Source organism: Talpa occidentalis, unplaced genomic scaffold (genome assembly GCF_014898055.3).
Source record: "Talpa occidentalis isolate TD23 unplaced genomic scaffold, MPIMG_talOcc4v2.1 talOcc4.7, whole genome shotgun sequence".
NCBI lineage: Eukaryota > Metazoa > Chordata > Mammalia > Eulipotyphla > Talpidae > Talpa > Talpa occidentalis.
Genome location: NW_023605083.1, coordinates 74,026,785 through 74,039,481, shown reverse-complemented (window position 1 = coordinate 74,039,481; position 12,697 = coordinate 74,026,785). Strand labels below are relative to the sequence as shown.

Below are 12,697 nucleotides of genomic sequence, written 5' to 3'. Positions count from 1 at the left end.
TACGTCAGAGACTTTGCACAAGGAAACTGTCAGGATCCAGAAAACTTCCTTAAAGATTGGAGACATATCAGGGAAGAACACAAAAACCTTTACCACAAACTGAACTTCATGAAACATCAAATAATTGAAATTGATGAGATCAAAATCTTATATTTTGCTAAAGGACATTTCAAGTAAATATTGAAACAATTTAAGTAAATATTGAAAGTTTGTTTCAGATAATATTTTCCTGAGGAAATGTATCAATTTCTGAATTGAAGATAACATCTTCACCTAAAACTGAGTACTCAAACTTGTGTTTTATATGTAATAGCAAGTTTTATAAGAAAAATATAAGGAAATACTTATACGTAAAGTCACTATGGAATGTGAAGTTTTAAAGATGGATGAATAACTTGAATTCTGTGGAAAAGCAATAAATGTCACTAGTCTAAGCTATGTGTTACATGAGTCTGTAAATCCTAGTAGCCAAACCTGCTCTGACCTGTCAAACCTTTTTTATTGAGTGGCAGCCTATATCCTGCATCTTTTTGCTTCCTTCAGCTTGATGGTGTTAGATTTTGTCCTGCCTATTACAGCTGAATATGATATAATCGGGCCCCAGTTTTTTAGGACCTTGGATATACATGAGATTTCCCAAGTATATGTATCTTCTCTCTCTCTCTTTCTCTCTCTCTCTCTCTCTCTCTCTCTCTCTCTCTCTTTCTCTCTCTCTCTCTCTCTCTCTCTCTCTCTCTCTCTCTCTCTCTCTGTATGTGTGTGTGTGTGTGTGTGGTGGATATTGACTCCTACATACTTTTTTGGACTTGATTTTCTCTTACTTTAGTGATTGTTTCATTCTTTCATGAGTAGTTATATGGCAAGACCATCATCTCAACACATTTGAATGCATGTAGTCTAAGCATCCTGTCTTTTCACAATGCACAGCATTGCAAACCAGGGTTGTTCCTGCTCTGCTTGAACTGCAGGTTTTGTAGTTGGACTGATAAGATTTTATTTTTTTTGTCATAAGCACCACATTGGCATTGAAAAGCAGACTCGCTTTTGGAGAAATGATATATTGGTCAAGAAAATATTTGGTCAATCTCCTATTATTTTAGGGTATATCATTTGGTAAGCACAGAGATGAAAGTAAATGAAATCTTTTTTGGTAGTTTATGTTAAACTACAAAACTTTATTTGACTGAACTTTATTTGACAAATATGTAGGAAAAGTGATACTATTACATATGATACAAGTGCAAGAATCTAAATAAAAGTACAGATTTTATTCAACTGCACAGTTTGCTAGTGTATCTCCTGGGTAGTAGGATGCTTAATAAAAGGGTGTGTAAGGGGCAGAAGTTTCAAGTAGGCTAAGCAGGGTGATTTTTAGTCACTTGTAAACTTGAGTTGGCCTCCACACAGCTGGGAGATGTGGAATGTTTCAGTGTTGAGATATTAACTGGGGAAGCCTTGTCTACAAATTACTCCATATCCAGTTTAATCAGGGGTTTCTTGTTCATTTATTAACTTGGTCCCAAAGAAGGATTTAAAGAATGAGATAAATCTTCAGTTTGCCATACTCTGCTGCCAGAGAGGCCCCTGCTGCCCAATATCTGTTAATAGAAAAACATTCTTGCTTAATTCCTGACAGTTGACAATCTTTGTGATGTGGGACTAAATTCTCCATACTCATTCCCGCTGAGTGGACGTCCTCAGAGCAGACACACATGGGCCATTATTGGAATAAAATGCCTGCTGCTTTAGAAGGAAAGAAGCATGTAGAAGAGCATGATGTCAAGGATCTTCTGTGAAAATATCCAGGTGATTATGATGACTACCATTTCCCAAGCATTCTCATGCTGACTGCTCAGAGGGTGTTAGTTCTGTGTGGTGGAGTGTGGAAAAGAACCAAGATGGTAGGTTAATTTGTGGTTCCTGATCTCACACAGTAAGCCCTCCGACTTTTTTTTTTCTCTGAATGGAATCTTCCCGGCCACTTTATTGTGATGGTCCCTGGTCTCCTGTGATGTGACCAAACAGTGCAGAAGGTTGTATTCTTCAGTATTTTAAGTTGACCTATGACTAGATATTGACATTTGCATTTTAGGAGTGCAAGATTGTCTATTTTCCCAGGAATCAAATGCCAGTAGTTTTATGGGGCTATGCTCAATATGAAATGCCCTGCTTTCCTTGGGAATAAATGCAATTAAGGATTAAAAATATAGTTGAGGGCCCCCCCTGGTGGTGCAGCGGGTCGACCACAGGACCGTGAAGCTGTCTGCAGCCTCTGCAGCGCAGGTTCGATTCCGGGCCAGCCAGGGAGTTACCCACATGGTGCAGCAGACCTATCCTGTCTCACCGGCTGCATCCCTCAGCAGTGTTTTTGGTCGTCTGCCTGTTCTGCTCCCTGCTCTGTCTCTGGTGAATTCTCTCACACTCCCGTGCTTCTGGCGTGTACCCCAGTTCTTCTATAAATAAAAATAAATCTTAAAAAAAAATAGAGTTGAAAAAGCTGGTGCCGTTGAAAAAAAGAAAGGGAATAGATTTAACTGGTAACCAAAGTATCTCTGATAGAAAATATTTGGTCATGTATTCATAATTTTCTTCACATTTCCAGCAAAGTGAAGATTCAATAACAAAAGAAACTTCTTACAAGAGAAGAGAGACACAGAGTTCTGGAGTTTCTGATGTGTTGGCAGCCTGTCACCCTAAGGAGAGTTGAAGTCTTCTGAGAATACCTGTTTACTCTGTACACGGAGTTTCATTAGAAGTTCTGCAAACAGAATTTCTTTCCAGAATTGACTCCTGTTCTCTGGAGACGTGCTGGCTTGTATGCATGTTCCCTATTAACCAGAAAAATTGTTTCAGCAGTAACTTACTGATTTGTATAAGCATAAACACAACCATATGCTATTTTCTTGTTCCTTTGTTCATATCTTTAATAAAAGCTTGGGTGGGAAGAGTGAGAGGCAGAGCTGCTCTCGATTGCACTCTCCCCAGCCTCCTCCCATGGCAAATCCATTTAGACTCCAAGTCTTCATTAATAGCAAAGAACTTCATCAGCTCTCTGTCAGGCTGTGACACTGTTGGAAGAAGACTCTTCTGTTTTGGTTATATACAGTTAAGTTCTTTTAGTATCTGATCCAGTGTCTAATGTAAACCCCATTCTCTTCTTTGGCCTAGTCGTGTTTTTCTTCCAGGTTATCAGTTGTCTTTTCCAGTTTTGCAGCTGTTCTCTGCAAATTCAGCATGGGTCTCAGCCTCTCAGTTTGTCAGGCAGAGTTTAATTTCTTCATATTTACCCAACTTTGCAGAATACTGTTCAGATGCTACCCTGAGTGATTTCTGGTTGTTAGTGATATTCTTGAGTCCCTCCAGGCCACCACATTTGAGTTCAGACCTCAGCACACCCCTTTGCCCTCTCCAGTGCACTCTCCAGGATGATCAGCTTAAGAGCTACCTTGTCAGCTTCCTGGGCAATGTGCTGGGCTTCTTAGCTGCTTCTCCTCAATCTCCATCTTCTCACCTTTCATGACCTAATTTTCTAACATCTTCTTTTTCGGTCACTTTGATCAGCAGATGTTTTTTGCCTCCTCTCTCTTCTGCACGGCTGTGGACAGTCCCTTTGAGTCCTGTTAAACTCCTCCTCTACTAGCTGGATGCCTGGATTGAGAGATGCCACATCCCCATCTGCTTTCTTGTGCTGCCTCATGGTCCAGCTCTCGTTGCAGGCCCTGAGTACGGTCCTCCACATGGTCAGCTTGCTGCTGCAGGGCCTGCATCTTGCATTCCATCTCCTGCATGGAGTTGAGGGTCTGGGCCTCACAATAGAGTGCAGGATTCACACAGTGGGTGACAGGTAGTGTGGGAAACACAGGGAGCATGGCTCTGCTCTTGTGAGAGCCGCAGCCAATATCCTTATTTATCAACCCTGGGTGTGTTGCTTTGTACAAGTGTGATCTGATAAATGGGGCATGAGACTGGTAAGTTAGTTGATTCCCTGAATTAAGTATTAAGTTTTCTATTTCCTATCTCTAACTGGTAGCTGAAGCCAAATGATTGTTACAGGTAGCGCCCTCTGGAGGTGGTTGCTGGTGAGGATAGTTAGCCCCAGGGAAAATGCTAAAAAAGTATTGCATTTGGGGGTGGAGCAACTGATAAGAAATACAAGGGTCTGCAGATGGACAGACAGAGCCGTAGATTATTCAGTCTCAGGAATTCAGCGTTAGAGCATTCAGCATTTGGGATTCAGCGTTTTTTGGGTCAGCTATCTCAGCCCCCACTGTGATGATCTTCCAGAAGGCTGTCGTGGTCCTCTGAATGTGGAGAGGCCTCCAGCAGCCAACCTCAGAGAGGAAAAGTTTGGAGGCTTTGCAAGTAGCTGAGCGACTATAACTGTTTCTGGTTTTGCTGCTGTTACAGCCTGGCAGAGAAGGCCAAGACCTGAAGCCAGGCACCTTGCTGAGATGCATGAATGTGGCCATTTGTTAGGTCATTCAGCTGCCTAGTGCTGTGGGCAGCTCCGGGGACAGGAGCTCCGCGTCCTTGGTGGCGGGAAGACACCATCTTCGGGTGAGGTAAAGGCCATTTTTGGCCTAAATAACTCTTTGTTTTTCCCTGGTTTGTTAAATAAATCCCATTATTGTTGTTCTATGAGCCTGAGTAGTCTTGTAATTGTGCGCGCAGGTGAAGAACTCAGACAGTGACTGGTAAATTATTTGGGCAGTGTCCTTGGCCAGTTTTAGTGCCTTTTGCTGCCCTGTATCAGAAGAAGAGAACACTCTGTGTCTTGGTCACCTTTGAGAACTGTTTGCTCCAGATCATTCAGCACCACCTCCTGGTGCTGCTCTCTTCATTGCTGCCTTGTCCAGTGTCTGGTGCTGTCCATCCTGACATTGAGATTGTTGGCTGTGGTGTCATCTCAGTGGTCCCACCTGTGAGCACCTCCAGCTGTGGTGAGTTGGATCCTGTCCCACTGCTTGCCAGTGTGCATGAGCTCCAGGCCCTTGTTGATGGAACAGCACCATCTTGGATGAGCGGCCTTTTGTTTGGGACTTCTGGACACTGTGGATGCTATGTGGGGTGAGATAGCTGTCCACTTGTGGCCTTAGAAATGCTTTCTTTCCTTTGTTTGTTAAATAAACCCTATTGTTTCTGTTCTCTGAGACTGAGTGACCTTGCAATTGTGCATGTGGGTGAAAACCCACGGACAGTGACCTGTCCACTATTGGGCACTGCCCTTTGGCCAGCTTTAGCACTCCTGTAGCCCTGTTTCAGGACCAGAAGAGGGGTACACAATTTAGTTAACATCACCTATGTGAAATAGTCTACTATTTTGTCTTTATCTTTCTTACTTACTTCACTTTACATAATACTCCTGAGTTCCTACCATTTTGTTGCAAATGGCAACATTTCATCTTTCCTTAAAATTGAATAGTATTCCTTTGTATTCCTTATCCAGTCCTCTTGTTAGGGGGAAAAGGATGTCCTAAAGCTAATTCCATACAGGCTTTGTGGACTCCACCCCCACCCCAGGCCAAAGCCAAAGACACTGGGAACTCCAAATCCCATCACCACCGAAGGGAAGGTGGCTGGGACCTGAGGGTGGGGTTAAGCAGCCAGCTTGGTACAAAGCCAGACATGTGGGCTTTGGAGGGTTCTCCCATTTTGGCTCTCTGCCAGCTCACAGCGTTCTTCAGCCAGCTCTGAGAGTGCCTTTGGGTTTCCAGGTCGTTGGATAGGGTAGGACGCATTAAAGACTTTATTTCCCTATTTTCTCCCTGAGTTGTACATTTTCCTTATTTCCTTTTTCCCTTGTAAATAAACCTTTTATTACCCTTTTGTGTGTGCCTGTAGTGGAGTATTAATAAGTCCCTTTTAAGCACGTGGGTGAGGACCCACAGCCAGGAACCCGTTCAATATTGGGGCTGCCCTATAACACTCTATCAGTGGGCACTTAGTTTGCGTTCATAGTTCAGAATTTTTTTTTTTATTGTGCAACATATAATTTTTCAAATTAATGATTTGTATCTATTAATGATAGATACCCAAAGTGGGGTTGCTGAATCATAGAGTATTTCTTCGGTTTTTAAGAAAAGTTCAGAGCACTTTAAAATGGCTGAACCAATTTATATTCCCACTGTTAGGGAGAAATGATGTCCTGAGCTAATCCCATACAGGCTTTGTGGACTCCACTCCCAGTCCAGACTAAAGCCATCAAGACATTGGGAAAGACAAATCCCGTCACCACCAAAGGGAAGGTGGCTGGGACCTGAGGGTGGAGTTAAGAAGCCAGGTTGGGTATAAAAACCAAACACGTGGGCCTTGGGGTGGCTTGCTATCACTGCCTCCTGGCTTCACGGCTCCTGGCTCAGGGCCAGCTCTCAGAGTGCCATTTGGGATTCCTGATTGGCGGATCAGGTAGGACTCATTTAAAACTTTGTCTCCCACTTTTCTCCCTGAGCTGTACATTTCCTCATTTGCCCTTCCCTTGTAAATAAACCTTTTATTAACCTTTCGCGTGTGCCTGCAGTAGAGCATTGATAAGTCCTTTTAAGCGCGAGGGTGAGGACCCACAGTCAGGCACCCCGTTTTGTATCGGGGCTGCTCTACAACACCACTAACAGTGTAAAAAGGTTTCTCTTTCTCCACATCCTTGCCAATTCTTATTCTTAGGAGTCTTTTTGATATAAGCTGTTCTCCAAGGTGTGAGATGATATCTTATTGTTCTAATAAGATATCCCTTATTAGCAGTGGTGATGAACAGTTTTTCATGTGTGTTGGCCATCTATATTCCTCTTTGGAAAGGTTTTTTTTTGTATCTACTCATTTCTTTTTCCCCTCAAATATTTATTTATTTATTTATACAAGCACTGGGTACAGTCAGAAGAACGGGAGGGTGAGAGAATTCACCGAAGCCAGAGCAGGGAGCAGAGCAGGCAGAAGGACTGAAGTACACTGCTGAGGGGAGCAGCGGGCGGCAGGAGGGGTCTGCGCCATGTGGGACCCTCCTCCGGTGGCCGGGAGCAGCTGGGGATGGAACCAGCGCTGCAGAGGCTGCCGGCAGCTTCGCAACCCAGCGCTCAACCACTGCTCCACCAGGGGAGGCTCTCTACTCATTTTTAATTAGGTTTTGTTGCTGTTAGGTTGAATGGGTTTTTTGTATACCTTTGATATTAACCTCTTATTGGATATGTGATATGCAAATATCTTCAACCATTAAGTAGGTTGTCTCTTTAGTCTTAATAGTTTCTTTTGATGTGAAATAGCCTTTTAATTAGATGCAGTTCCATTTGTTTGTCTTTGCTTTAATATCCTTTGGGGTTGTATCCCCAAAGTCTCTATGAATGCTGTCATGAAATGTATTCCCCAATGTTTACTTGTCTTTATTTTGTTGCAACTATTTTATCTAAGTCTTTAATCCATTTTGAGTTTATTTTTGTGTATGGAATTAGACAGTGATCCAATTTCATTCTTTTATGTCTGTCCATCTAGTTTTCCCAGCACCTTTTGTTAATGGGACTCTTATTTTATGGTCATGGCTCCTTTTTCATAAATTAGGTATTGATATACGTGTGGATTTATTTTTGAACTTTCGATTCTCTTCCATGTATCTATTTTTGTTTATAACCCATCTATTTTTCTTTCAATACTATATTATTTTAATTACTTTTGCTTTATAATATAGATTAAAATCAAATGACCGGTGCCTCTATTTTCTTATTTTTTCCTCAGCATTGCTTCAGCTATTTGGGGACTTTTATGGTTTGTTCTATTTCTTTGAAGAATATCATTGGAATTTTAATAGGGATTATGTTAAGTCTATATATGGCTTTTGGTAATATAGTGAATTTGATTATATTAATTCTCCCCCTCCATGAACACGGAAAATATTTCCATCTCTTTATGTCTTCTTCTGTCTTGTAATAGTGCCTTACAGTTTTCATTGTATAAATCCTTTACCTCATTCGTCAATAACTACTATTTAATTAATTTTGAAGGGAATGTAAATGGAATTTTCTTAATTTTATTTTCTTCTTGCTCATTTTGTGTATATAAAATATAACATTTTTGACTGTTAAGTTTATAGCCTGCCACTTTATTTTATTTAATGTCTCTAGAAGTTTTCTGGTGGAATATTTAGGGAGCTATATATATATATATATATATATATATATATATATATATATATCTCCTGCAAATAATGATAGTTTCACTTCTTGTTTTTCCTTCTGGATTCATTTTGTTTCTTGTTGCTGTCTAATTCCTCTAGCTGAAGCTTCTATTATTAAACAAAAGTTGTGACACTGGCCTTCTTGCCTTGTTCTTGATCTTAAAGGGAAAGCTTTTGGTTTTCCACCATTAAATATTATATTGGCTAAAGGTTTGTGATATATGCCCTTTATTATTTTGAGGTAGCTTCCTTTTTTTTTAATACACACACACATCTTTTTACATCATTGTTCAGTATTGTACAGTGTTTGATTACTCCTCTCAGTTGTAGCCCCCTTCAAATCCCCACCCACCTCCAAGTCACCTGTGAACCATCACCATAGTTTCTTGTGTGGGAAAAAGGGAACCCTCTTACTTTGCTGGTGGAAATGCAAACTGGTCCAACCACTGTGAAAGCTGCGTGGAGGACCCTCAAACTACTGAAAATGGAGCTACTGTATAACCCAGCAATTCCACTCCTAGGAATCTACCCAAAGGACACAAAAACATTAATCTGAAAGGAAACCTGCAGCACTGTGTTTTTTGAAGCACTATTTACAATATGGAAACAACTAAATGCCCTAAAACAGATGACTGCATCAAGAAGATGTGGTGTAGATTCCTTCTATCCATATCTTGTCAGGAGTTTTTGTCATAAGGAGATACTATATCTTATGAAATGTTTTTTTCTACATATGTTTATTACTCTTTCTTTTGTTAGTGTAATTTATTAGATTAATTAATTTATAAATATTTAACCATTCTTGCATCCTTGGAAAAAATCCCACTTAATCATGATATATGATCCTTGTAATATATTGTTGATTTCAAATTGCTACTATTTTGCTGAGAAATTTTGTGTCTACAGGCACTGGTCTGTAGTTTTTTATTTTTTTATGATGTTCTTCTCTGGTTTTAGTATTAAAATAACATTGGCATCATAGAATGTGTTAGGGTGTATTCCTTCTTCAATTTTATTTTTTTGGAGTAATTTGAGTAAAATGGGGATAAGTTCTTTAAATTTTGATAAAAATTCACTTGTAAATCTTTCTTGTCTTAGACTTTGTTTTTGCAAAGGTTTTTATATCTATTTTAATTTCTATAGTTATGATCAATATATGCAAGATTGCTGTTTTTCCATGGTTCTATTACCACCATGGTTTATGGTGGTAAATTAAATTTTTCTAAAATTTTATCCATTTTTCAGGATTATCATATTTGTTGACATACTTGTTCAAAGAACTCTCTTATCATCATTTGTAATTTAGTGGTATCTATAGCTATAGTCTTTTTCATTTTTAATTCTATTTATTAAAGCTTTATCTCTTCTTTTTTGTTAGTCTAGCTAAATGTTTATTGATTTTGTTGATTTACTCAAAGAACCAACTCTTAATTTTATGAAACTTTTTTCATAATATTTTATATCTATTGTTGTTTATCTTCATTTTAATGTTATTATTCCCTTCTATTAATTTTTGGCTTTGTTTTCTATTTTCAAGAAGTTTTAGTTTTAATGTTAAGTTGTTTACTTGGGCTATTTGTTATTATAGGCCTGTATTGCAATGAACTTCCTTCTTAGTACCACTTTTGCTGCATCCATAAATACCTTAAATTGTGTCCTCATTTTTATTAGACTCCAGGTATTTTTAAATTTCTGCTTTAATTTCCTCTTTAACCCAATGATTATTGATAGCATGTTGTTTAATTGCCATGTGTTTGACGTTTTCTCTTTTTTTAAGTTGATTTTTTTTGTTTAGTTGATTTTTTTTTTGTTATAACATTTTGATCAGAAAGAATACTTTTTATGGTTTCAATCTTCATTAGTTTGTGGGCAATTGACTTGTGTTCCAACATATGATCCAGTCTTGAGAATGTTCCATGTGCACTTGAGAAAAATGTATATGATGTTGTATTGGGGGTAGAATGTTCTGTAGATGTCTATTAAGCCTATCTGATCCAGCTTTTGATTTAATGGTATTTTTTTTGTGTGTTGATCTGACCAGTTACAAGTGAGGTGTTACAATATCCTAATATCATTACATTGCTCTTGCCATCTCTCACATTTGGTGCATATATGTGTGTGTGTGTGTGTATAGTTATATATACAGTAATATATAATATATAGTAATATATAATTATATATAGATATATATACAGGTGCATACATGTGTGCATATATATATAATTATATATTACTATAATTACATGTGATTGTTATATGTTAATACATCTCTCTCTGTCTCTCTCTCTCTCTCTCTCTCTATATATATATATATATATATATATATATATAAAGGAAAATGAATTAATCTGACTCTTTTTCACCTTCCAAACAACAGACAGCCTATAACCTGGAAATGTTATGTTTTCCACCTTTTGGACATCCGTGTACAACAGATGGAATTTGCATTTACAACAATGTATCAGTTTTGTTCTGTTATTCTGCCTCTCAGTCTCATTTTCTCTCTCTCTCTGCCTGCCTTTGTATATAATGCTCTGTTTCAGCATTAAAGGCCTGTAAAATCCACTAAAGGCCCCCAAATTCTCCTTTTGTCTGTGAGAACTGACAATGAAACCTCCCCACCTGGGATAGTTGTACAAGAATTGTAGTTGGCAGGATAGTTCAATGCACATGGCAATGGAGTCCTCTGAGACCTGGGGAGGGATTGAGGGATGCCCGGCCACAAGCAGATGGTACTCAGTGGCCAGCCTCCTCTCCCAGTGAGCACCTCCCCATGAATGGCCAGAGGTAGATGGATCCCCATTGCAGTGGGAACAGGCCCTGTGCAGAATAGAAGAAAACTTACACACATATAGTGCCCATGAGGTGGCAGGGCCTGTCGTATGGGTGTTTCTCACAGCTCTATGAAAGTGCATGTGAAGAGGAATCCAAGGTCTGGCAACTGCTGGATGAGACACAGGCCCTGTGAAAATGTTTGAGGTTTTTGGAGGAAGAGATCCAGAGAGACCGACCCACCACTCCAGATATGCCAGACTACCTTCCCTGGAGAGGAGGAGGCTGGCACTTTGCTCCGGGCTTACCCAGTGGTGACAAAGAAGATGAAGCACCGGCAGCCCATGGCCCCATGGAGGCGGGGGGTGTCAGACTACGGGGACTCCACAGATGATGAACTTCACTACATTTAGGCCATACACCCAAACAAAACAGTGGGCTTGGGTAAATAGTTCCGTCAAAAACCAGAAGACACTTTGGCAGCCTGGCTGCTATGTTTATGGGACCTGGGGGTGGGCAGAATTATTTGCACAGCACAGGAGATGGAGAAACTGACTTTGGTGACCCTGCATCCATCACCGCCATAGAGGCTGCTGAACAGCCAATGATATGGCCAGGGTGGTCATACTCTGTTGGGATGGTTAATGGCCGCTATATGTGCTTGATGTGGGAGATGTGCCAGAAACCCAGAGTAAATGACAAACATGCTGAGCTTGCTCAGGCACCTGTGAGCTGGGAATGTGGCAGGCTGTTTAATGTAAACACTCATGGCCCTGACAATGAGCATTTTAATGCTGGGATGAGGGATTTGGTACTGTAAAATGCCCTTTCATCCTCATTTGGGCCCCTTATGGCAATTCTGGTACCCTTTGTGAGACGCTGAATAGATGATTTAAAGACAAGCATAGCTAGCTTGGGTGAAGCCGAGAAGCAGTGCTCTCAGAAGTGAATATGGGTAATTGTTGAACAACTGAAAAGAAAGCAAAAAAGGCAAGCCTCTTCATGTCACAGAACCTTTTCAAGTCACACATACCCAGATGTGGATGAGTCTAGAGAAAGCAGGTGCAGATTGTGCTAAAATACGTGTGTCGCCCAATGCATATTTATTAGACTTAATGGAGACTATTGTGAGAAGACCAGCAATTTACTCCCATGAGAATCAGGACTTCGCTAAGGAGGAAATGTGGGGATTCCAGACTCCAGGCTCCAGGCACGTGCCCTGTACCTGGGGGATCATTTGCTGCCATCTCCAGTCCAGGGGGAGTCCCTGTTTACTTTTGAATAGGATGAGGGATAAGGGACCTTTGCACAGGGGATGGGCAGGGCCCAGAGACCACACGTGGGGTTAGCTGTCTACTGGTCCCCAACCAATGTGTAAAGCGTTTTGGTCTTAGTAGCTATGGGGCAGAGTATACTCTGTTATATGGGAATGCAGAGAAGTTTCAGGGGCTGCTTGTTACATTGATGGCTATCGGGGCCAGAATGTCCAGGTGAGAGCAACAAGACTACTCCTAAGGGTTGGGAAGATTACTCCCAAAGGAGTATAAAGTGCATCCTGGGGATGGATGCCACATAACTTGTGGCTGCAAGCCAAAGCCAGAGAATTTTGTTTTAGGGTATGTGTGGTGAAGACAGTTTTGCTTGGACATGCTGAGAATCCTCCCTTACAACTGCCAGTCCCTAGGCGAGTGAACAATTCTAAACAGTTATGATTGCCAGGTGGCCACAAAGAGATTACCGTCACAATAGCAAAGCTGAGAGAAAGTG

The 12,697-nt window shown here is 40.5% G+C and overlaps 1 protein-coding gene and 1 pseudogene across 1 annotated transcript in view; one reads left to right on the top strand and one right to left on the bottom strand.

Moving 5' to 3' along the window:
- Positions 1 to 12,697, top strand: part of FAM240B (family with sequence similarity 240 member B) — a 132,261-nt gene that overhangs the window by 22,179 nt on the left and 97,385 nt on the right. The window lies entirely within an intron of this gene.
- Positions 3,075 to 3,869, bottom strand: LOC119231442 (tropomyosin alpha-4 chain-like; annotated as a pseudogene).